Genomic DNA, 23,447 nt, shown 5'->3' with positions numbered 1-23,447 from the left:
AGACTTGAGATACCCGTCACGGTTAGGCCTTGGTTTGGGTTGTGACAATGATTATGGGTAGCATACCATGACTTAGAATAAATTATGAGTTTGGGGATAGAAGGGTGGACCGAACCTTAAGATTAAATGTGTATTACAACGATAGAATCCTATCACCCTATATTATAAGTATATTAACCATAGTTGATGCTAAGTATCTTTTTGTATATGATTTATTACTTGAATTAGTGGATTATCATAGTTTACCAGATTATAGTATAATTGCAATGCTAGTTATATGCTTTTAAGCCTGAGTACTTGGATATAATACCAGTTGGACTCCAAGTTAGCATTCAATTCGTATAACGAATGCAACTTTAGCCTATAGAGGACTTTTCGCTTATGATTGTCTTGATTGGATTCTGGTGATGGCATGTATAAGCTTTGGTACATTCATGATCACTTAGTGGTACGATTCCAACTAAATCTTGGTTTTGCTTTTTTTTTCCTACAAAATGGATTTATTCCCATTTTTCACTTTTAATACAAATTCTTTCATAACGGGAATCGTACCACCTTAATGGATGATTTATGAGCTTTTGAAATAAAAAATGATGTTTTAGAAATTTGGCCGAGATAGATTTTGGTCAATGGTTTTACCACTACTATTTTCTTTGGTCAAGAGAGGTGCCGACCCTTTCTACACTTTTATAATGATTTAGGCCAGAGTTGACCCCGTAAAATGAATTTATAGAATTACACTCTTTTAGCCATGCTTTGATTTTATGCATTTATTATATATATACATCACACTTTTAACCATGGTTAGAGTCCATGAATTTATTATATATATATCTCCAGTACTAGATAGAGGAGATTGATGATGATGATATTATTAGAAATCGGGCTAGGTTAGTGTATATGGGTACTCCCAATCCCCCTAGGGGCCTCTTTGTTTGTGAGACATTATGCTGAAGAAGAGAGGTCGCCGTAGGTTCTATTGAGCTAGAGGAGGTGTATACATTGGTTATGTTATTGCACTTAGATTGGTTATGGTACTATGAATTTACTTACATCCATTCATGCATGTGCATTGCCTATCACCAGTATATTATTTGGTTCTTATATCTATCTGCCTTATGTGGGGTTCCATAGGTGTAGGTTATTAGTGTTGCTTGTTGTATGAAGTGTGTTGATTGAACCTTCCAGTTTATGGGGCCCGAGTAAAGAATACTTTATCAAACTAGCCAACTACTGTATTGCAATTATTATGATTAGTTCGTGGCTGGTTGATTATTGGACTGGTATTGAAATTTGAGGTATAATTCTAATTCCTTTCTTTTATGGTTATTGCATTATGGTAATTATCTCATGGTTAGAAACTTAGGGACCTTGATTATGCCAACACTAGTTTCCTACTTGATTAGGATGCCTTGAAATGTTAGGTTGGTTATCTTAGTCATTACCTTGGGTGACACACACACACACACACATATATATGGTATTACCGTATATCCCTTTTTTTTCATCTATTCACATTGTATATGTATTCCTTAGCCTTGTATACTACTACACATCCTTCCTCTGCTCTTTATTGTGTATTGTCCAGTTATATATGATTTAGTGCATTAGTTCCTAAATATGGATATAATAGGGTAGTTTATCCTTATAGCCTCTTTAGTCTTACTATGTTTAACTTCCTAGATAGTTGCGTATAGTTTGTATTCCTACTTTGCATGTTATCTATATTTTTATAATCCTTAGAGCCTATTCGTTAGTTGCCTACTGAGTACCAACTTTTTGGTACTCATACTACACTTCTGCAACCTTCAGATTATAGTACGAGTTCATGCCATTGGTGTATTAAAAATGCAGAGCAGCTATGGATTAGAGATAAGGGGTGAGATCTTAATTTTCGAAACATTAATACTCTCGCTTTTATTTATTAGACTAATCTCTATGTCGTATTTAGAGACTGGTTGTATCTGTATATTTATTCAGCATTGACTTGTACTCTCATTGTATTAGAGGCTCTTCTACTAATTCCACGTGGTTTTGGGACTGTTATATGTATTAGTCCTTTATCATATTTATTCCGCTATCTTCTTTTATTTCTCTTGATTCCATTCTATGGGTTGGCTTACCTGCTTGTGGGTTATAGTAGGTGGCATCATGACAATCACACAATGAGAGTCTCTAGTCTTTCCTACCCTTCCTTTACCTGAATCTCTTTCACCGTAATGTATCACATCATAAGAAAGAGTCATTAAAGGAATACTAAATAAGCATTAATTCTATGAAATTCGTATAGAGGCCTAACCCTTGATCATATCCATGGGGAATGAATGAAGCATAATACTTTAGATCAAGAACATTAAAAATAAATGAGACTGTAAGATCAAGACTGTTTCTCATAGTAGCATTAACACTCAAGATGAGGTCTAAGAAATAGGGATCAAGACACATGATACTTAGTACACCGAAAGTATAGAACATGAATAGAGAGTCCTTTTGAGAATGGGCATGACATAACCAACCATCGTAATCATAATTGAACGTACATACATCAGAGGGTAAATAAATTATATCTATTGATTGTGCAAGACATCAGGGCTCTATGTCATGGCCTAAACAATCATGATTAATAGCTACCCTAACTTATGGTAGGAGAACCATTCTTATCCCAATCCTCTAAAATCAGATCCAATAGTTAACCTTCACTTTCTAATTTTATCATCATTTAACAATCTAAAGTCTCATAGTTGAATAAATTAGAATAATCTCAAACCAACATAATTAGCAATAAACTAATAAAGTTCAGAAGTCTCTAATTTTTATATCCTCAGGACTTGAAGTCATCATACAAGATCATCTAAAATAAATCAATATTTAAAGTTAAATAATTATCCACAACAAGGAATAAATAAAGGAATGTCTTAGTCCCAAAACAAGGGTCGTGAACAATTATAAGAAGATCCAAAGGATGCTTGATCATGGAGCTCACCCTTGAAATCGAGTCTGGAACTAATAGTTAAAGTTGAGGTCTTGTCTCAAACACCGAAACATGCTCTGTACTCAACAAAAGAACGAGGGCTGGTAGAATCAGTAGATCAATAAGTACTGGTAGGCATCATAGGTGGACTCAACCCAACACCATACAGGTAAGTAAATTATATAGATGCAACAAAATAAGGATAGAACTTATATTCAAAGACAAATAGGAAATTATGATATTTCACTTTAGAGAGAACACAAGCTCATACTCTTATATGCTTACACTTAGTCAAATTAAGCAAGAACTTGCACCACAACATAAGATTAACTGGACATTAAGTCCACATGAATGCATATATGAATGCAAGATATGCACATCATCTCTTTATTTTCTCATTCTTATCAACATCACAAACATTATCTCCATAACACCACAATTATCATCAACCTCATGAATATCAAGAGTTTTATGTCATCATCATAATAATAATAATCAACTCAACAACATTAATATGTACAAAAAATGCAATGTAGTCAATAAGCACAAGTAGGGCTTGAGATTCATACCAATATTCAATTCAAATAAGCACACATTCAACCAAGTCTAATTATAACGATAAATCATAACCTACCTTGATGCCTTGCTCAACAACACTTATAGGCAACAAGCTTGTCGTTTCTTTCCTTTTCAAATTGCTCCTGATATATAACAAAAAGATTATACAACTATTTTAATAAATTCATCTTACCTTAACCACTAGGGATTAATAACAAGTTAATTTAATCACAAGATTACCTTAAATTATCATCTTAGTTTTTACCCTCCTTAAACCTCATGAACCCTATATTATTTAGCATGAATAACTAAGATTCTACTCCTATTAGTGTTTTATAACACATTAGGATCATGATTTACTAATTTTATACTCATTGTCACCAATTTATATCAATTTCATGAACTAGGGCTAAACCCCCATATTCCATCATGAATAATATTTCAAATGATTTCTGTGGATTTTAAGAATTAATTCAAGTCAAGAGAGAAGACATTCAGTCTAGCTAGCAACTGAATTTCATGCTTTTGGAAAGGCTACATCTTGGTGACATTCTTACCAACTCGTTGTCTAAACCCTCCTCTAACCTCAGTTTCCCCACAAAAATCTCTCCAGGCCTACCTAACCCCCAGGGCAGACCCTAATCAAAAGGCGCTAGACAAACTAAGGGAAAGAGAGATAAAGAAAGCCCCTATCATGCATGTCTGTGGGAAAAATTTGTACTATTATTTTTGTGCTATTTGGGAGAATTGACTAACCATAATTCTGAGCTCTATGTTACCTATGGGCATAGTCAGACTTAACATTGATTGAAGCTTTCTTTAGTTTAATTTGTAGTCAATATGTTTAATACAAAAAGGAACCCATGCAATGATAGAAAATCCTTTTTTAGAGAGCTAATTCCTTAAGAAAGTTGTCACCTACTTCACTGAGTTGTGGTTCGAAAAAGAAGATTTTGCTAACATTGAACTTGGTAAAATAAAATGGTTGAATAATTGGAAAATGAGATTATTCAGGAATATACATTGAATGCTAAGATTATGTATTGAATTTTGTTTTCACCGAGCTGGTCATTTGAGTCTATAGGTTATCTTTTCTATCTGCTTTTCTACAAGGTCTACTTTCAAACTAGGTTAAGCGTTTAGGTTGTTTAAGTAGGTTCGGGCTAAGATCATTGCGCTCCTACCACCTCTTGGGAAAGTAAGCTGACGGGCAAGCCCCCTCCTGTTGCAATGGTGGATGGCATTAGAGACTGTTACCCCGTGGCCAACTCGAAGGGGCTGAAGTGCATCTATTACCTCCACTGATGAAAACCTCAAGAATTCTACTAAAATTTCCCTTTCTAAGCCCTTACTCATTTTTTTTGGAAAAGTAGGAACGTAAAACATATTCTAAGATTTTTATACTATAAAAATAATGCGTATTACTACTGTAGTGGTTAAATTACCATGGCAGAAGTACCACTATAGGGATTAAATTATCATTGAAGTGGTTTGTGATGTTATACTAGTTTTACTTGTGGCGGTAGCTTTTTCTGTTATAGTGGTACTATTGCAGTAGTTCCCTTTTTTGCTATAGAAGTCTTGAGGTAGTGTTTTGTGGCCTCTCTCTAGTTATTCCCATTTTATAATACATTCTTTGAAATACGACATCGTAAACTCATGCCTCCAAGGTAAATTCTATAACGTCAGTATATAACTTCATTTCGAGTGCTAAAGTTGCTACGACTTTCAAATTTTGTTATCTACCTAAAAGTTGAATCAACCATCACCACCAATACCCTTATTAATACCAGATTTTTCTATAGTAGTACACCTCAAAATTTGTTGAAGACTAGCCCAACCCTGAATATCTCAAAAATCTCATTAGCAAATATTGGTGAGGTTTTTACTTCCTATTTTTAGCATAACAACAATTTGGGTTGTTACATTAGATACCAATTTACCCCTCATTCATCCCTAAATGACAAAATAGACTGATATGCCAAAAATTAAGCAAGAATTACATTGGTCAACAAAAAAGTGTAGATATCACTTGCGCATATCAACCTCTATCTCTCAAGTGACTTTCTCAATTGTACAGTTCCTCCATTAAACCTTCACACCTGGAATTACCTTAGTTCTTAGTTTTCTCTCATTTTTACCCAATATCACAAGTTGTTTCGCTTCATATGATAACTCTTTGTCAAATAATTTGGGGTCCCAATAAAAGATGTAGTTCCCATCTCTGTGGTATTTCCTTACCATAGACATGCGGAACACCAAGTGAACGCTTGAAATACTAGGAGGCAAGACTAGCTTGTATGCTATTTAACCCACTCCCTTTAGCACCTTAAAGGTTACAATGTGTCTCAGACTCAACTTGCCCTTCTTGCCAAAACGCATTACACCCTTCATTGGTTACACTCTCAAGAGTAGTTTCTCCCCTTTTTATAACTTCGCATCTCTTACCTTGTTATTTATATATTATTTTTGTTAGCTCTAAGATACTATGAGATTTTACTGTATGAACCTCACCTTTTCATCAAATACTTGAGCATGTCAGTGCCCTAATGTCTCACTTTAAATTCATCAAACCACCCAATTGGAAACCTACACCTTCTACCATATAAGGCCTCAAAAGGTATATCAATACTAGAGTGGTAACTATTGCTGTAGGAAAATTCACAAAATGGTAATATTAGTCCCACTGACCCCAAAGTAAATAAACAAATTCAAAACATATCCTCAAGCACTTGGATAGTTTGCCACAATTCCCCGTTGATCTATGGATGTAAACCTATACTTAAGTCTAATCTAGACTAGAATTTCTAACAAAAATTAGAGGTAATCTGAGTACCTCTATCTGAAATGATCAAAATTGGTACCCCGTGTAACTTTAAAATCTCATTCACATAAATCTTGGCAACTTAGCCAAACTGTAATCAAATTTTACCAGGATAAAATGAGTCAATTTAGTGAAATGATCAACAATGATCCTTATAGAGTGACACTTCCTCAGGGTATTATAAAGACCAACCATGAAGTCCATGGTTATTATTTCCCACTCCAATCTCGAAATGGTCATTTTATAAAATGTACCACCAAGTTTTTGGTGTTCATATTTGAACTGTTGATAGTTTTGACACTTGGTTAAAAAATCCACAATGTCGTACTTCATTAGTTGCCACTAATAATGTTGAAATAACCTACCCGAGGTATGCACAAGCACCCACACACTCTTAACACTCGTTCATCTTCAAGGAAAACTTCTCTAGCCTCAATATACAACACTTTTTCTCTAAGGTTGCTCAGCTTTATGTCTTCAAACTTCCTGCTTTTGATTTGGTCAAAGAATATGTACTTAACTTCAACATGTGCTAATATTTTCCCTTTGATAGTCTCATATAATCTCAAAAAACCATTATCCAAAAACTATACCTCTCTCTCCAATGGTCACCTTGATACTTCTAGCCATGCTAAACTTCCCATGCTTACTGGTTTTTGATTTAGTGCGTTCGCCACCATATTATCCTTATTTGGGTGATATATGATTGATATGTCATAGTATTTGATCACATTTTTTGTTTTAAGTTCAGATTCCTCTGTGAACACATATTGCAAGCTACGATGGTCAGTGAACACTTCATATTTCACCCCATAAAAGTAATGTCTCTATATCTTCAAAGCAAACAGCATGGCTACCAATTCTAAATCATTTGTGGGGTATTGTTTCTCATAAGTTTTTAGTTTTATCAAAGAATAAGTAATCCTGTTCTAATCCCACATCAAACCAATGCCTAAACCCAACCATAAGACATCACAATATACAATGAAATCCTTATCCTCAATAGGCAACATGAGAATTGGGGCTGAGGTCAATAAAGTTGTAAACTTTTGGAATCTCTCTTCAGTCTTTTCATCCCATACAAATAGGAATTCCCCCTGATTAAGGTGGGTCATAGGCAAAACAATATCAACAAACCCCTTAACAAATTAGTTAAGTAACTAGAAAATTCCTTAAAACTCTAATTTTTTGTCACATTTTATTGGCGTACCCCAATTCTTAATAGCTTCTACCTTCTGCGAGTACGCTTTACTCCGAAACCATGTTCCCCAAAAGGACACCAAAGTAACCTAGAACTCACACTTAGAATATTTAGCATACAGTTGCTTCTCATTAAGCAACCTCAACACTGTACGCATGTCATCTTCATGCTCTTCTTCACTTTTGGAGTAAAGTAACATGTCATAAGTAATAATCATAACAAGTGAATCTTATAATGACTTATAAAACCCATTCATCAAACTCATAAAAATAGCTAAGGCATTGGTCAAGCTAGAAGACATAACCAGAAACTCATAATGTCGATAACGCATCTAGAAAGCAGTCTTTGCGATATCCTTCTCCCCAATATTGAGCTGGTGGTAGCCCAAGCTCAAATATATTTTGGTGAATACTATAGCTCCTTAAAACTAGTAAAATAAGTAATTTATTCTAGGTAAGGGATATTTCTTACAAATGCTCACCTTATTCAATTTGCGGTAGTCTGCACATATCCTTATGCTGCACCCTAAGGAGAAATACTTGGGATAATAAATCCCTTTTCTAATAATTTCCTTCACTGCAATTTTAATTCTCCCAACTCTTCTGGTGCCATATGATACGGAGGATAGAGATGGGTTGAGTTCTAGGCTCTAAATATATACAAAAATCAACCTCTCGATCTGGAGACATACCCAAAAGGTCTTTAAAAAATACTTTTAAGTATTCACATATCACCGGTATGGATGCTATAGGAGGAACTACAAATTTATTTTCCTAAAAATAATCTAAAATGCCCTACATACCCTTTTCACTAGTTTTTGGGCACAAAAAACATGACACTATTCTCTTAGTAGTGTGATTAAAAGTACCCTCCCACTCTAATTTCTCCATCTCGGGCATCACTACAGTGGTGGTTTTAGCATAATAATCAAGAATGGCACAATAGAGAGACAACCAACTTATTTCCAAAATGATACTAAATTCCTCCATATTTAGAATAACTAAGTATGTCAAGGTCTTAAACCCCATAAACATCATAGGACACACACAATACATAGGATTTTAAAGATATTTATAGTCAATTCCCAACCCAAAACAAATTTTAGAGATTTATAAGATAAAGAAGATCCAAGATCAAAAAATATAGAAGCCATAAAATCATAGATTAGAATAGTACCTGTTATTATAACATCAGAAGCTTCTACTTTGGGATGAGCCAGAACAACATAAAGATGAGCCTTACTACTACCCTGACTGCTACCTCTACCAACTTGAAAACCATTCCTACCAACATGTCCTTCATCTTAGTTGGCTTGGTTGCCACCCCTTCCTATAGCCTGTCCACTACACCCACCTTATGGATTACACTTATCCTTTCTTCCACCACCATGACTTACTAAAACTAGAAAACTAAAAGCTAGTTGGTAAGTCAATTGACCTGTAGATTAGAAATTATGATAATACCTTGTGATGTTGTTCAAACCCCCACACTATGACACCTAATGTAGGCCTCTAAACCAAAGAGGATGAAGGTGTGTACCTGGCAATTTTTGAAAATTGATAAATGATCCCAGCCGGGCCCTCTGTAGACATAAGCATACCAAATTATAAGGTCAAAATATCCATAAGAGTTTAATAAAGTACCATTAAACTGGACTAAGATATGGGATTTCTTTTGTTTTTCTTTTACCATTCTTTGTTTCTCAAGTGCCTCAACCGTCTTGGAAAACTCAACTATCTCCTAAAAGAACTTATCAGATGTACCAAAAATAAGGTAAATAATTGAATCCCAAAATAGAGACCCTTCACAAAGTACCTAATCCGCTCCTCTTTAAGGGTTGCTAATTATAGTGCATAGTGAGACAAGGCATGAAACTTGGCCTCATAGGTTGCCACAGACATGATACCCTGCTCTAACCTTAAGAACGCATCCTTCTTATGATCACGATAAGTGCGGGGAACATATTTATCAAGGAACATATTCTAAAATTCTATCTAAGTAACTAGAGGAAAGAAAACCCTACAATCTACAAATGACCTCCATAATTGCTTGGCCTTGGCCTGTAGCTAAAAAGATTCAAACTCTACACCATAATTTTTAATAACACCCATCTTGTGCAGACATTCATGGAAATCTATCAAGAATTTGAATACATCCTCATACTTTATACCTTGGAATATTGGGGTTTTTATCTTTATAAACATGCAAACTAGTCCATGTATAATATCAGTCATTACTAGACCAAGTACCTATTAGGGATACATCTCTGTTTCAGAGCCTTCATCTATTCTTAGTTCTACAATAGAAAAATATTGAAAAGCTAGAGCCACAAAGGACAAAACAACAGGAGATTAGCCAATACCAGTCAAGCTACTCAAGAATTCTAATACTTTCTAAATCACTTTTACAGACAAAGGCATTAGGACTGCACCCGTTTATGCTGACACCAAATTCTCTGGATCTACCATCTCCTCTTTATCAACTGCCATTTCCTTATTCTAAGCAAGGTCTGAGACATCCTATTTAGGGGAAGGGGACTATGATTACAGTATTTCCTCCAGCTACTTGCGCTCTACCCTTAACTGGTACTGCCTTCCATATTCTCCTTCTAAATTTGCCCTTAACTAAATATCTATCCCATACTACAGCCATAGTGGCTACTGCGGGTTCTACTATTGTGGGTGTGGCTACTGTAATTCTAGCAGAATGAGTATTTAAATATCCATAAAGAAATATGAATGAATTAGGTACCAGTTCAAATCACCAAACACCAATTAGAATAAAGGACTAGCATATAACAACAACAACATACCCATTTTATTCCCATATAGTGGGGTTTGGCACTACTAGAAATTACCTTCTATTGCAATGAAGCTTTTGGAAATGGTTCCAAAAGTGTTGCAATAGATGCTCTATTTCAACACTTTTAACCATTGCAAAAAGACAGTATTTTAGTTAAACTATTTTGTGATATATCCATTGCTATTGATGAATAACCGTTGCAATAGGGTGACTTATAACAATAGTTTCATAAACCGTTACCATAAAGTCACTTATGGTAACACTTAATTGACAAAAAAAGCTATTGCATCAGTTGTAATTTATTCTCATTTCTCTCCTAATTTTTTCACTACATCCGCCAAAACTAAAATAATATATATCAAAAAGTAAATAAGTATATAAAGAAAAATTTTCATTTTTGATGAAGATTTCCCATTCTCAACCACGACAGCCAGTACGCTTCGAAGACCAACACCACCAGTAGGATCTTTCCACATCCCATACACCACCAGTAGGTTTGACCACACCCACCAGTAGCTCTGGCTGTATACCACCAGTACCTTCCAACTGTACACCACTAGTACACTCATTTCCATCTTGTTTCTCAATCCGTCTCTAACCGTCTGAGTTCAATTTTACCCCAAAATCAACACTAATAAAAGTGGTTTGTACTCTACTAATCTCATCCATGGACAGATACCCTAAGAAGTTGTAAAAAGGCTCCACTGCTCTGACCACCATTTAAATTTCTGAGTAAATTTAAGGCTTTTGTCTAATTTGTGGATTTTAAGGTTTGTTTAGTCTTCTAATTGATGATTTTGACCTAAATTTTTGAGTTTCTATTTTGGGGTTTTCTTCTCCTTCTCTTTGGTTGTTGACCTAATTTATTCATATTGCAAAATTTTTGTAGTCTGATCCAAAGAAAGCTAGTGAATTATTGAAGACAATAGTGGCCTCATCGATAAAATATTTCACCTACTATTCATAATAATATTGTTTGTCATTTTAGTCTATTAATCAGATTGTTAATTAAGTTAGTTTGATTATATTCATAGTGTCTACTTTCAAAAGTAGCAAACTAAAAATGGATTTAGAGAAATAAAATTGGTTGTATGATGGGGTCTTGTATGATGTTTCCTTCTGCTTTTGCTTTATGAACTGATACATTGCTGTTAGTTTGAGGCTTTGCTATCATTTGAAATAGAGTCTGACCTAAGATTTAGGAGTCATGGGATAAGTTTCTCGGACTCTCCGAAACTATTGCCGCACCCGTGTTGGATCCTTCAAAAATACACTATTTTGGAGGATCAAACACGCACCCATAGACATTTTTGAAAAGTCTGAGCAACTTAGGTCATGGGTCCTCGGGATGTTGAAACGCATATATTGATACCTAACACTATAAGGTTCTAGGGTGCTTTTTTCCATCTTATATCAACTTTTATAAATTTGTTATACAATTATACCTATTCTGGGTCAGTTTAGCCGGTGCTGAGGAACCATAATTTGCAACCTAGGTCTGCCCCTGTGTTGAAATAATAGAATATTAAATTATGACTTCAAGTTTTGCAATATTTAGAATCCTAGATGTAATGTGTGTCTGGAATATAGTTGATGTTGATACTTCTTCGTTTGTTTTTTCAACTAATGCGCATTATTTATTGTATTGGTCCTTTCAATCATTTTAGACTTAATTTTCCTGCAATGATCAGGTTTAGTTGGTTTAAGATACGGTCTTCAAATTTAGTAGAGTCCATAGACAACCTTTTATCTGTAAGACTCATGCTTGTTATTTGGTACTGACTAACTAACAATTACTAATAAGGTTCCCTTCTTCATCATCATTCTTTTATGTATGATCTCCTCAATTGGTGCAATTGATATGCAATTTTTGGTGGTATTTACTTGACTTATGATTCCAAGATATCTATTGCAGGGTTTTTAGGAGAATAGATGAGGTGATATATCTCCGAAGTCACACCCGATAGGATACTTAAGATTGTTTGACACATACTATTTACTTGAAGTACTCTTCTAGTTGCTTATCTAAACATAATGAAACTTGTATCCTTAAAAGGTTTACTGTTTGCACGCTGGAAAGGTCTACTTTTGATCTGGTTTGTCTTAGTTTGGAAATGTTCTTTCATTACATTAATATGGTAGCATTTATGTTTATCAGAAAAAAATATTCCTAATAGTAATTTAACTCAGAATCTAGATAGCGATAATTATGTTGAAAATGATAGGTGTGGAAGTAAGTGAATGCATAAAAATCAAATATCTTTTTTGGGATAGTTTGAACAACGATGTTTATTTGATTCTGGAAGTTGTCCAACGTTATAGTTTTTTTCATCCTTTTCCTTTGAACTATTTATTCAGAAGATTCTACATTCATTATTAATATATGTATATAGGTGCTTCATTATTTCAATAGAGGTATCAGTGTTACTTGTATCTCAATAGATATCAATTCTTACAAGTTCATTGATTACTTCCTATTGAATAGTTTCTCATTTATACCGAGTTTATTAATAAATGAGATGTTCATTTCAAGGTATAAGAGTTAGAACACAAAGCATCCTATCTTAAATGTAGGTCCGAAGATGAACATATGAGGGCCTAAGTATCCATTAGCTTTATAACTATTGCAATCGAATCTAATCAAGTCCTAGTTATGGAACTTTGTGGTTAATTTATCTCTTAGCCAGTCTTCATATTTTACCTGCTGAAATGTTAGTTTTACCACACTTGACTCCAAAATACATTTTTTCCTCTGCTCTATTATAATTGATCAAAGATAGAAAATGTAAGTTGGGAATTTTATGTGTAGAGTCAATACAAGTACTTGACTGAATTCATATACAAGAATTGGGGCAATGTCTACTTCTACCATCTGCACTAGAAAAGTGAAAAACATACATAGAACCCAAATTTAGAGTGTATTTATTAATTACATGCTTTCATATACTGACATTTACCAAGGGATTTTTCCCGCTATACTCAAGAATTAACCTTTCCATAATGGTCTAGTCACTTTGGGATCTTCTTAGAAAGGGAATACACAGAGAGGGGAACAAGAATAATAGTAGTTTCTCTCTTCGTTGATACAAATACAAAGATTATATTTTGAAAGCTAACAATTTATTAAAATTAGAAAATAAATTATTTATTTCATCAGAATGACAATAATAACATACTCAATATAAGTATTGAATATGGAGAATAAATTCAAACCTAAAGAAGTTGTTGTATTTGTCCCTCTTCACTATTAGTATTTGTTCAAAAAAAGAGTTAGTATAATAGAAATGAATTTAAAGTATAGAGATGTTACAACATTTTTCACACCTAGCACAAAATTTCTCTTCCAAATTGTAAGTTTAGACCAAGAATGTGAATTATGGATTTAACATGGTTGGCTTAGAAGAATGACATTCTGCACTGCGTTGCTATTAGTTGACATGTTTTTCTTCACTACTGTCTCTTCTTTTAATTTCTACTTTGTTTTTGTTTACTTGAACCGAGGGTCTTTAAGAAACAGTCTCTCTACATCTAAGAAGTAGTTGTAAGGTCAGTGTACACTCAACCCCACTTTATGGAATTTCACTCTGTATGTAATTGCTTTTGCCTTGGAAGAATGACATCTATTTTTTCAAAAATATGGAGATGTTAGAAAATATGTAGTATTGTACTTATTTTGGTATTGTATCTTTTTATGGTTTTTCAAACTTACATGAAAGATTGTTACTGGTAGTCTCATCTATCTTCCTTACCATTTTTTACTTTACCTAAGTTCTATTCTTCCGAAATGTTTTCCAAATCTTCTAACTAATATTGAGGCTTTGATTTCATTTTCTCTAGATAAATTACACTACTGGAGAGAGAGTGCATCTTGCATGAGCAGTTTGGCATACTTTCTAGCTAAGGATACAGTTGATAATATCAATACTATTGTAAAGCCTGTACTTTATCTCTCCGTGTTCTACTTCTTCAACAATCCAAGATCTTTAATTTTGGATAATTATGTCATCTTACTTTATGTCATATATTGTGTTACTAGGATAGCATATGCACTTTCCATCTACTTTGAACCTGGTCAAGCTTAACTAGTGTGCACTCGGTATTTTATTTTGTGATGTGTATATATTGTGTTATAATTTATAATGCATGTAAATAAAAATTTACATTAATACGAGTGGATATTTATATAAATCATTTCAATTTAATAACATGTGGCAATGATCATCGCAATATATCAATAAACCATTGCAATAGGTCATCAAATAGCATTGCAACAAAATAACAAAAGCATCACACTAGATGCTATTGCAACAGTTTAATGCCATAGCAATAGAATCTATTGCAACGGTTAGTAACCATTATCATAGATGAAAATAGACATCCCAATAAGTAATGAAATAGTTTTAATAGGTACTCAAAAAGCATTGCAACAGAATAACAAAATAATCGCAATAGATACTGTTGCAATGGTTTAGTGTTGTTGCAATAAATCCTAATGCAATGGTTGCTAACCGTTGTAGTAGATGAAAATAGGCATTCCAATAAGTCAAAAAAAATCATCGCTATATCTTAACCTATGGCGAAGGTTTCAGAAAACCATCGCCATAGCTTGACCTATTGTGACAGTTTAAGACAACTATCGCATAAACCGTTGCCATAAACCTATCGCAACACCCACATATAACACGCTTGTTGAAGTATTATGGTAGAGCGATGGAAATGGTGTTGTTGTCTATTGCAATGGTTTTGCAACTATCACCATAGTGTTAATTTCTAGTAGTGTGGGGAGGGTAGAGTGTACACAGACCATACCACTACCTCAGATAAAGTAGAGAGGCTATTTTCGATAGACCCTTGGCTTAGGACCAATAGCAGTATAACAAACACAAATTATACATGCATATAAACTCACACAATCTGTAAAATAATACTATAATCTCAAGATAATACTAAAAACCACGCATAAGAAACTTTAGACACAAATAAAGAACACTCTCTTATTGTTACCGAAACACTCTCCCCTACCTCTCTACCCTAATCTACGCACTCCACACCTTTTTTTCAAGGGTTATGTATTTTGCAAGATGTAACTACTCCATATCATGCCTCATTACCTCCCTCCAATATTTCTTTGACCTAACCCTACCCCGCCTAAAGCCATCCATATCCAGTGTCTCACATCTCTACACTAGAGCTTCAGTGCCCCTTTCATCATATGCTGAAACAAGCGTAACCTTACTTCTCACATATTTTTCTCCACCAAGATACTCCCACCTTCTCTTGAATAATCTCATTCCTCGTCCTATCTTTCCTGGTATGGCCATACATCTATTGCAACATCCTCATCTCTACCACCTTCAACTTTTAGATGTGGGAGGTCTTAACTGGCCAACACTCTACTCCGTACAACATAGCTGGACAGACTACCACTCTGTAGAACTTCCCTTTAAGCTTTGGGGGTATTTTCTCATCACATAAAACTTTTAAAGAGATCCTCTATTTCAACCACCCAGCCCCAATACAATGTGTGACATCCTCATCAATTTCACCATTGCCCTGAATCATAGACCTCAGATACTTGAAACTCTCCCTCTTCTGAATGGGCTGAGAGCCCAGCTCCATAACCATGTTAGACTCCTATGACACATCACTAAACTTATACTTCAAGTACTTTGTCTTGGTCCTTCTTAACCAAAATCCTTTAGGCTTTAGGGCCTGTCTCCAAATCTTCAACTTGTCATTAATTTCTCCCTGAGTTTCATGGATTAGTACCACATCATCAGCAAATAACATACACAAAGGAACCTCCCCTTGAATATGTAAGGTTAAAACATCCATCACCAAGGCAAATAAAAAAGGGCTAAGACTCAATCCTTGATGCAACCCTATCAAAATCGGAAAGTGCTTTGAATCTCCACCTACTATCTGCACCCAAGTCTTTGCACCATCATACATGTCCTGAATCGACCTAGTGTATGACACGGGAACCCCTATCCTCCATACGCCTCCACATAATCTCCCTAGGAACTCTATCATAAGCCTTTTAAAAATTAATAAACACCATGTGCAAGTCTTTCATCCTCTCCAGAAACTGCTTCACTAATCTCCTCACAAAGTGAATGGCCTTAGTAGTCGAATGACCTGGCAGGAAACCAAACTTATTCTCAAATATAGTCTCAATCCTTCCCAGCCTCGACTCTTCCACCCTTTCCTAAGCCTTCATAGTATGACTTAAAAACTTAATATCTCTATAGTTATTGTAACTATGGATATCTACCTTGTCCTTATATAATGGAATCAAGGACTAGAGTGAAAGAAAGAAATGAATCCTTTTCCTAAAGCCTTGTAGCCTCTTGAAAAAGAGTACAAATACCCCCATACCATTCTATAGGAATCTACTAGACTGTTCTTATGTGATGATATCTATGAATCCAGTGCTTTGATACCATACTTGTCATGACCAAAATGGTCATGATTGGAACACACCTTAAATTATAGCGGGAGAACCATTCTTATCCAAACCCTCTCACATCAAATGTAATAGTTAACATTTACTTTCTATTTAAATTATCATTTAATATCTCTAAGGTCTTATAGTTGAAGAAATGCCAAAAAATTTAAACCAACATAATAATTAATAAATTGATAGAGTGCTGAATCTTTTACTTATTACAATTCCATGACCTAAAGTCACCATACAAGAACATCTAAAATAACCAATTATTAATTTTATGATTATCTAGAATAAGGAATAAATAAAGGAATGCCTTATCTAAAAACAATAGACGGGAATAATGATAACATGATCCAAAAAATCCTGGTTATTATGCTCACATTTAAAACTGAGTCTGGAACTACTAGTTAAAGTCGAGGTCTTGTCTTGAACCCCAAACATGCTCTACAGTGAATAAAAAGAAGATAACATATAGTATTAATATATCAACAAGTACTGTAGGCATCATAGGCCGATTCAACCCAACACTATACAAATAAGTAACTTAAATAGATGCAAGTCTATCATCGCTGAACTCAAGGTAAAATGAAAATAGAAAATTATGATATTTTACTTTAGAGGGAATACAAAATCATACGTATGTTTACACTTCGTCAAATTTTTCAACAAGTTGCATCATAACATAAGATTATAAATAGACATTCAATGAATATGAAAAAATATATGAATTCAAGATGTGTGCATCATCTCTTTCTTTTCTTATTTTGTTCAACGTCATAATCATCATCTCTAAGAAATCCTCATCATTATCAACCTCATGAATATCATGAGTTTTATATTATCTTCACAATCATCAACTATAATACCCTGCAAAATTTTAGCAATTTTATTTTAGACCCTCCCATATTTGTAATGTCGATTTTTAACTTGAATTAAGATAAGGTATGTTAAAAGGGTATTTTTGGAAAGTTTTAAAATTTTTGGAAGGGGTTCAAGGTCATTTTGGGACTCTGAGATAGTAAGGGTTTGGGATATTGGTGTACCACAGAGTTTATCCTCTATGATAAGGGCGTGGCATGGAGGCTACCCTCCACGATAGCAGCGTGCCACGCTACTGTGTTAAAATAGCCTATTTTTGTTTTTATTCACTTGGGGTGAGGGTATTTTGATATTTTTACCCTTTGGATGACTTATAAACATAAAATAACCCTTTACTTTATGTTTTGAAGGATCAAATGACCATTCATTCTCTCTTAAACACAAAACCTAAGAAAACTCAATGGTTTTACAAGAGATTCACCATCCAAGCTCTAAAATTTGAATTTACTTTAGTTTCTTGTGTATTATAGGCATGTATGTCTTTCCCTAACTTGAATTTACATTATGGCATTAGTTGATTAGATATCCATATGATTTTAACTTGTGGATTTGAAATTGGATTAAGGGGTTTTAATTGGGGTTTGAAATTGGGTTGAGGGGTTTTGATTGGTATCACTTGAGTTACTTTTTCCATGTTTTAAATTGATGATATATGCTATAAATTTATATTTTTTTTGGATGGAATGGGTGTATTATTATTGGAATTGGAATGGTGAACATGGGTTTCCTCAAATTAATGACTTTTTGGCTTGGTAATGGCATTGAACCCAACCCACTTTATAAATTTGGTTTTTAAACATGGCTAATTACATAATTCTCCTTATTTATCAACCCATTGTATTGCATTAATGGATAATTTCTTACAATGGATTTGAAAGTCCTTTGGTAGCTATAGTTTAGATTTTAAAATGGAACTTGGGACTTAAACGAATACATGGATTGGTTTGACATGGTTATATAGTCTTGAAAGCCTAATTGGTATGATGATACCAAGTGGTAAATACCTTAATTGCAAGACTCCTAATTAATGGATGGGATTATGTGCAAACTCTTTTAATTTGGGCTTAAAGGCAATTATGAATCTCACTGTAAAGGTGTAGTCCCAGGGGTACTAATATTAGAAACTATGTTTTCCAGCATAAGGGCATATATGATTGTGTGCTCGGTTCACACATTATATTTTTGGATGGTTAGAGCCTTGGTGTCATTACACCTTCCTTTAGATTCCTCAATTTATGTAGCTAACATGTGTTGGGGCCTTTTAGCAAAGGGAGCTCAACCCATATAGCTGGTAGATGCCTTTAGGACCGAGCGAGCTACATAATTTAGGTTAATAGTTTAAACTCGCATCACCATGACCCCTGTAACTATCCTGACATCATATATATATAATTATTGGCATTATTTTATCACTTTCATTGAGTTACATGCCAGTGCTTATCCCACTAACATCCTAAGATGCTACATCATTTCATGCTGTAGGGTAGGAGGGCTTTTCTATTGCTCCTATGTAGCATTAAGGGAATTGATACTCTTATGGATCTGCTGTGAATTGGTGAGCCTCCATTCTTTCAAAAGGCCAGTTATTTTATTATTTCATGTATTGTCTTAGTATTTCCTCTTGGATTCTTTTGGTCATGGTCGGAGGTGTGTACCGACTTACTTGGTATTTTTTTGTTTTAGAGGCTTTTATGGATAATTTTAGTTTAGGTGTTGGTTTTGATTTATACAGTTTACATTTGATTATTTGTAAGACTCTGAAAAACCATTGATTAATTTATTTTTGACATTCATGCATGCGTAATATCAATACTTACCTTGAACTATGTTCAGAGATGTTAAAAGGGTAATTTGGAAAAGTTTTGGAATTTTGAAAATGGTTTTGCGGTTATTTTGGAACTCTGAGGCAGTGTGTCTACACAATGTCACCGTTCCATGGAGGTTAGCCTCCATGATATTGGCGTGGAACAGAGGTTAGCCTCTTTGATAAGGCCATACCATTCTAAGGTGCAAATTTTGTCCAATTTAGTTTTTTTTACTTGGGGTGAGGGGTATTTGGGTCTTTTCACAAATTATACGACTTATAAACATAAAAGGGACCTTTTTTCTTGAGTTTTCAAAGGTCAAACTCTACTTTATTTATATTTAAATCTCCAACCAATAAATCTTAAAGGTTTCATAGAGAATTCATCATTCGGGCCCTAAACTTCAAATTAACTTTAAATTCTTGTGTGTTTCAGACATGTATCTCTTCCCTACACTTTAATTTTATATTGTGGCATGAATTGAATGGTTTTTGGTGTGATTTATATTGTTGGTTTTGAAATTTTGTGGAGGGGTTTTGGTTGTTAATGATTAAATTACTTTCCAATGTTTTGAATTAATTATTCATGCTTTAGATAGATATTTTTGGTATATTATTTAAATGGTTAGAATGAGGGACATAGGTTTCCTTAAATTGGATGAATTTTTACTTGGAACTGTTTGAACCTTAACCCACTTTGTAAATTTGATCTTTCTTACGGAAAATTGCATGGTTTAACTTGCTTTAAAACCCAACACATTACATTTATCGATAAATGAATATGTAAATAGATTTGGGTGGACTTTGTATGCATAGGTGGGATTTTAATGGAACATGGGAATTTAATTTGATTGTTTGAAAAGGTTTGGCATGTTTAATTTATCTTTCAAGCATACTGGTATGACGATACCAAGAAATAAATGCCTTAATAATGCACTCTTGGGTAAATAAAAACACCCCAAACTTTGGCCCTTGTAAAACTTCCAGTCTTGAAGATTCTGTGCATCATACGACTTGCACCATACCACTCGTATGGTGTGGATACAGGTCAATTACCCTAGTTATATGTTGTTTAGTGTCACTTTGGCCAAGTTTTGTTCTTGGTACAGGAAGGCATCATATTAGTTGTATGATCATGATACATGTAGTAAGGTCCAAACCATAGATTATTCAGTGTCTATACTTAACATTCTATTTAGGGTATGACATAGAAGGTACTAGTCATATGGTTGGATATGAGTGAGGCCAATGAGTTGTATGTTGGATAAAATATGATGTCTAATATTTTGATCAAGGTACGAGTGAAAGTTAACACTCGTATGATGTGGGTACGAGTGAAGGGGGAAAACTGTACCCTCCTGCGAGTCTTTAACAACTTTAAAATTGAGGGTATTTTGTATATTTCACACCCAATCCCTTAGGACCCCACATCTTATAACGCAATTTGGTCTCTGATTCTTCACTTTAAAAGATCGAAACCCTCTTAAAATCCTTACTAAACTCTGTTTTGAAGATTGGGGTCTAGGGGTTCATCAAGGTGACTATCTAGGGACTTAAAGATTGGTATCTCTCCGTGAATCTTTGTGAATAAGGCATGTGACTTTTCCTTTATTGTTAGTTATTAAAAATCATAAGTTTTAAACATTGTTCTTGTATCATAAATGGTGGTTTTGCAATCCATGGTTGAGGATTTAAATACATATTGTTGTTCTCTCATGATTTCATTTGTGTTTGTACATTTCTTTAATGATTGTTTTGCACATGTGGGTGCATGGAAATTTTTGTTTAATAAATAGGTCATTGTTAACCCTAACATGATGGTTTTTGACTTGAATAATGGCTTGATAATAGTATGCTCTCAACCTGTTTGTGAAAATGTCTATGAGAAGGATTTTGTCCCATAATGAGTTGTGTTTTGAACTAATTGTTGGAATAAGAATGTAAATAAAAGATGAATGGTTTGTAAAGGTATTAATTGCCATAAATTGAATTTAAGTGTGATTTGAACTAAGGCATTGGCCTAATAATGTAAATGGTTTCAAAAGGACCTTGTGGGTCATAAATTGATTTAAATTGTAAACTTGGTGGTTTGTATGGATAAATGGTTTAGAGTCCATAAATGTTGATTGAATTGATGTCATTTTTTGGCAATGGGTTTGATTCCAAAAGTCAAATTGTAATGGTTGTGGAATGTTGTACGCTTGCAAGTGGGGTTGGTATAACGATACCAGTGGGGTGCCTTTGGTATATAATTGGACTTATGGATGTGTGTATGTGTAAAAAATGTTTTAAATTGGGATTTAAAGAGGGATGTGTAGATGATCCGTGAAAGTGAAGTCCGAATGACTAACACTAGAATCGTGCTAGCCAGTACGGGTGTCTATATGACCGAGAGGTTTGAGTCCCCCAAATTGTTATATGAATGGGAGGTTTGAGTCCTCAATAGTGTATATATTGGTGCTAAGTCACCTTTATGGTGCCGGGAGGTTCGAGTCCCCTATAATGGCATTTAAGCTTATGTATATTCTCTAGTTTGTGTGGCTACATGCACTGAGGCCCTTCTAACTAGGGGAGAGCTACGCCCATATAGATCGTTGCTGCCTTGTTATATGACAGTTATAATATACAACCCAATTTAATGTTTACAAAGTTCATGGTAAGCCTTGTTCCCTGTCCCGACACTATATATATATATATATATATGCATATGATTGCATATTCCTCTATCCCTGAGTTACATGCTAGCATTTCAACACTATCCATCTCTGGAGGCTATATCCCCCTGCGATACAGGGACTGGAGCTTCTTGTTCTTTTACTGCATAGTGACCAGGGGTTTGAGTGGTTCGGGAGTTGACATTGAAGTGGTGAGCATCCATACTTTGGAAGGCATACATTTCATGGTTTTTTACTTTTCGTCATAGATAATATTGGACTTGGTTTTTGGCTATTGTCGGGGGCATGTCCCGATATTTTATTAATTTTGGTTGTAGAGGCTTTATGGATTATAATGGACTTGGGTATGTTCGTTTAGTGAGTTGTGGTGATGGATGGTTTAAATATTTCATAAGCAATTGATAGTCTTATTTCGTATATCTTCATATTTTTTGGAAGCCATTCAACATTTATGGATGATATGTTGGTTAGATTACGTGAGAGGGTAATCTCTGGTCCTCATGGGAATTGAGATACCCATCACGGCCAAGCCTTGGTTAGGGTCATGAAAAGTTGGTATTAGAGCCAAGGTTCATGGTCAATTGGGTTTCCATAAAGCCATGTCAAGTAGATTCTCTTTTATGGGTGTGTAATATTCCACACTTATAAGAGAGAGGCTATGAGACATTAAGGAATGTTTCCCTTTCTTGTTGTCTTATTTTTGAGCTATAGAGTCTAAGGTCTTGGATTCCTTTGATTTTTGTTTGCTTGTCTTTCAGATCATGCCTCCAAGAAGATCTAATGTTCGTGCAAACTCTTTTGTCCTATCTAAGGATAATGTGGATGGAGCTCGACCAACCTCTAGGGTTTAGACCTGATCGAGGGTCGTTAAATCTAACTATCCTCATAGGGTTACACCTTCCCCTATGAATCCACTTTTGAGGGTGACACTCACACTTAGTCGCCTCCTGCGGAGGTTACTAATGTCGAGTTTCATTGCTCCATTACCTTGTTAACTCAGTTGGTGACATCTTAGTTTTAACATTCTAGTTCTGTTGGTGCTACTATGGGTTTGTCTGATGCCACTAGAGTTGTCCAATTCATTAGGTTGTATCCTCCAATGTTTATCGCACAAAGGTTTAGGAGGATCCTCAAAGCTTCATTGATGAGATGGAGAAGATATACTTGGTTATGCCTGCTTCAAAGGTTGAGGGTGTTGATTTTACTGCATACCAATTAAAAGATGTAGCATACCTATGGTATGAAAAGTGGGAACAGTCGATAGGTAAGGATGCTAGTTCTT

The sequence above is a fragment of the Capsicum annuum genome, chromosome 5 (genome assembly GCF_002878395.1).
Source record: "Capsicum annuum cultivar UCD-10X-F1 chromosome 5, UCD10Xv1.1, whole genome shotgun sequence".
Lineage (NCBI taxonomy): Eukaryota > Viridiplantae > Streptophyta > Magnoliopsida > Solanales > Solanaceae > Capsicum > Capsicum annuum.
Note: the sequence above shows the minus strand (reverse complement) of the source record.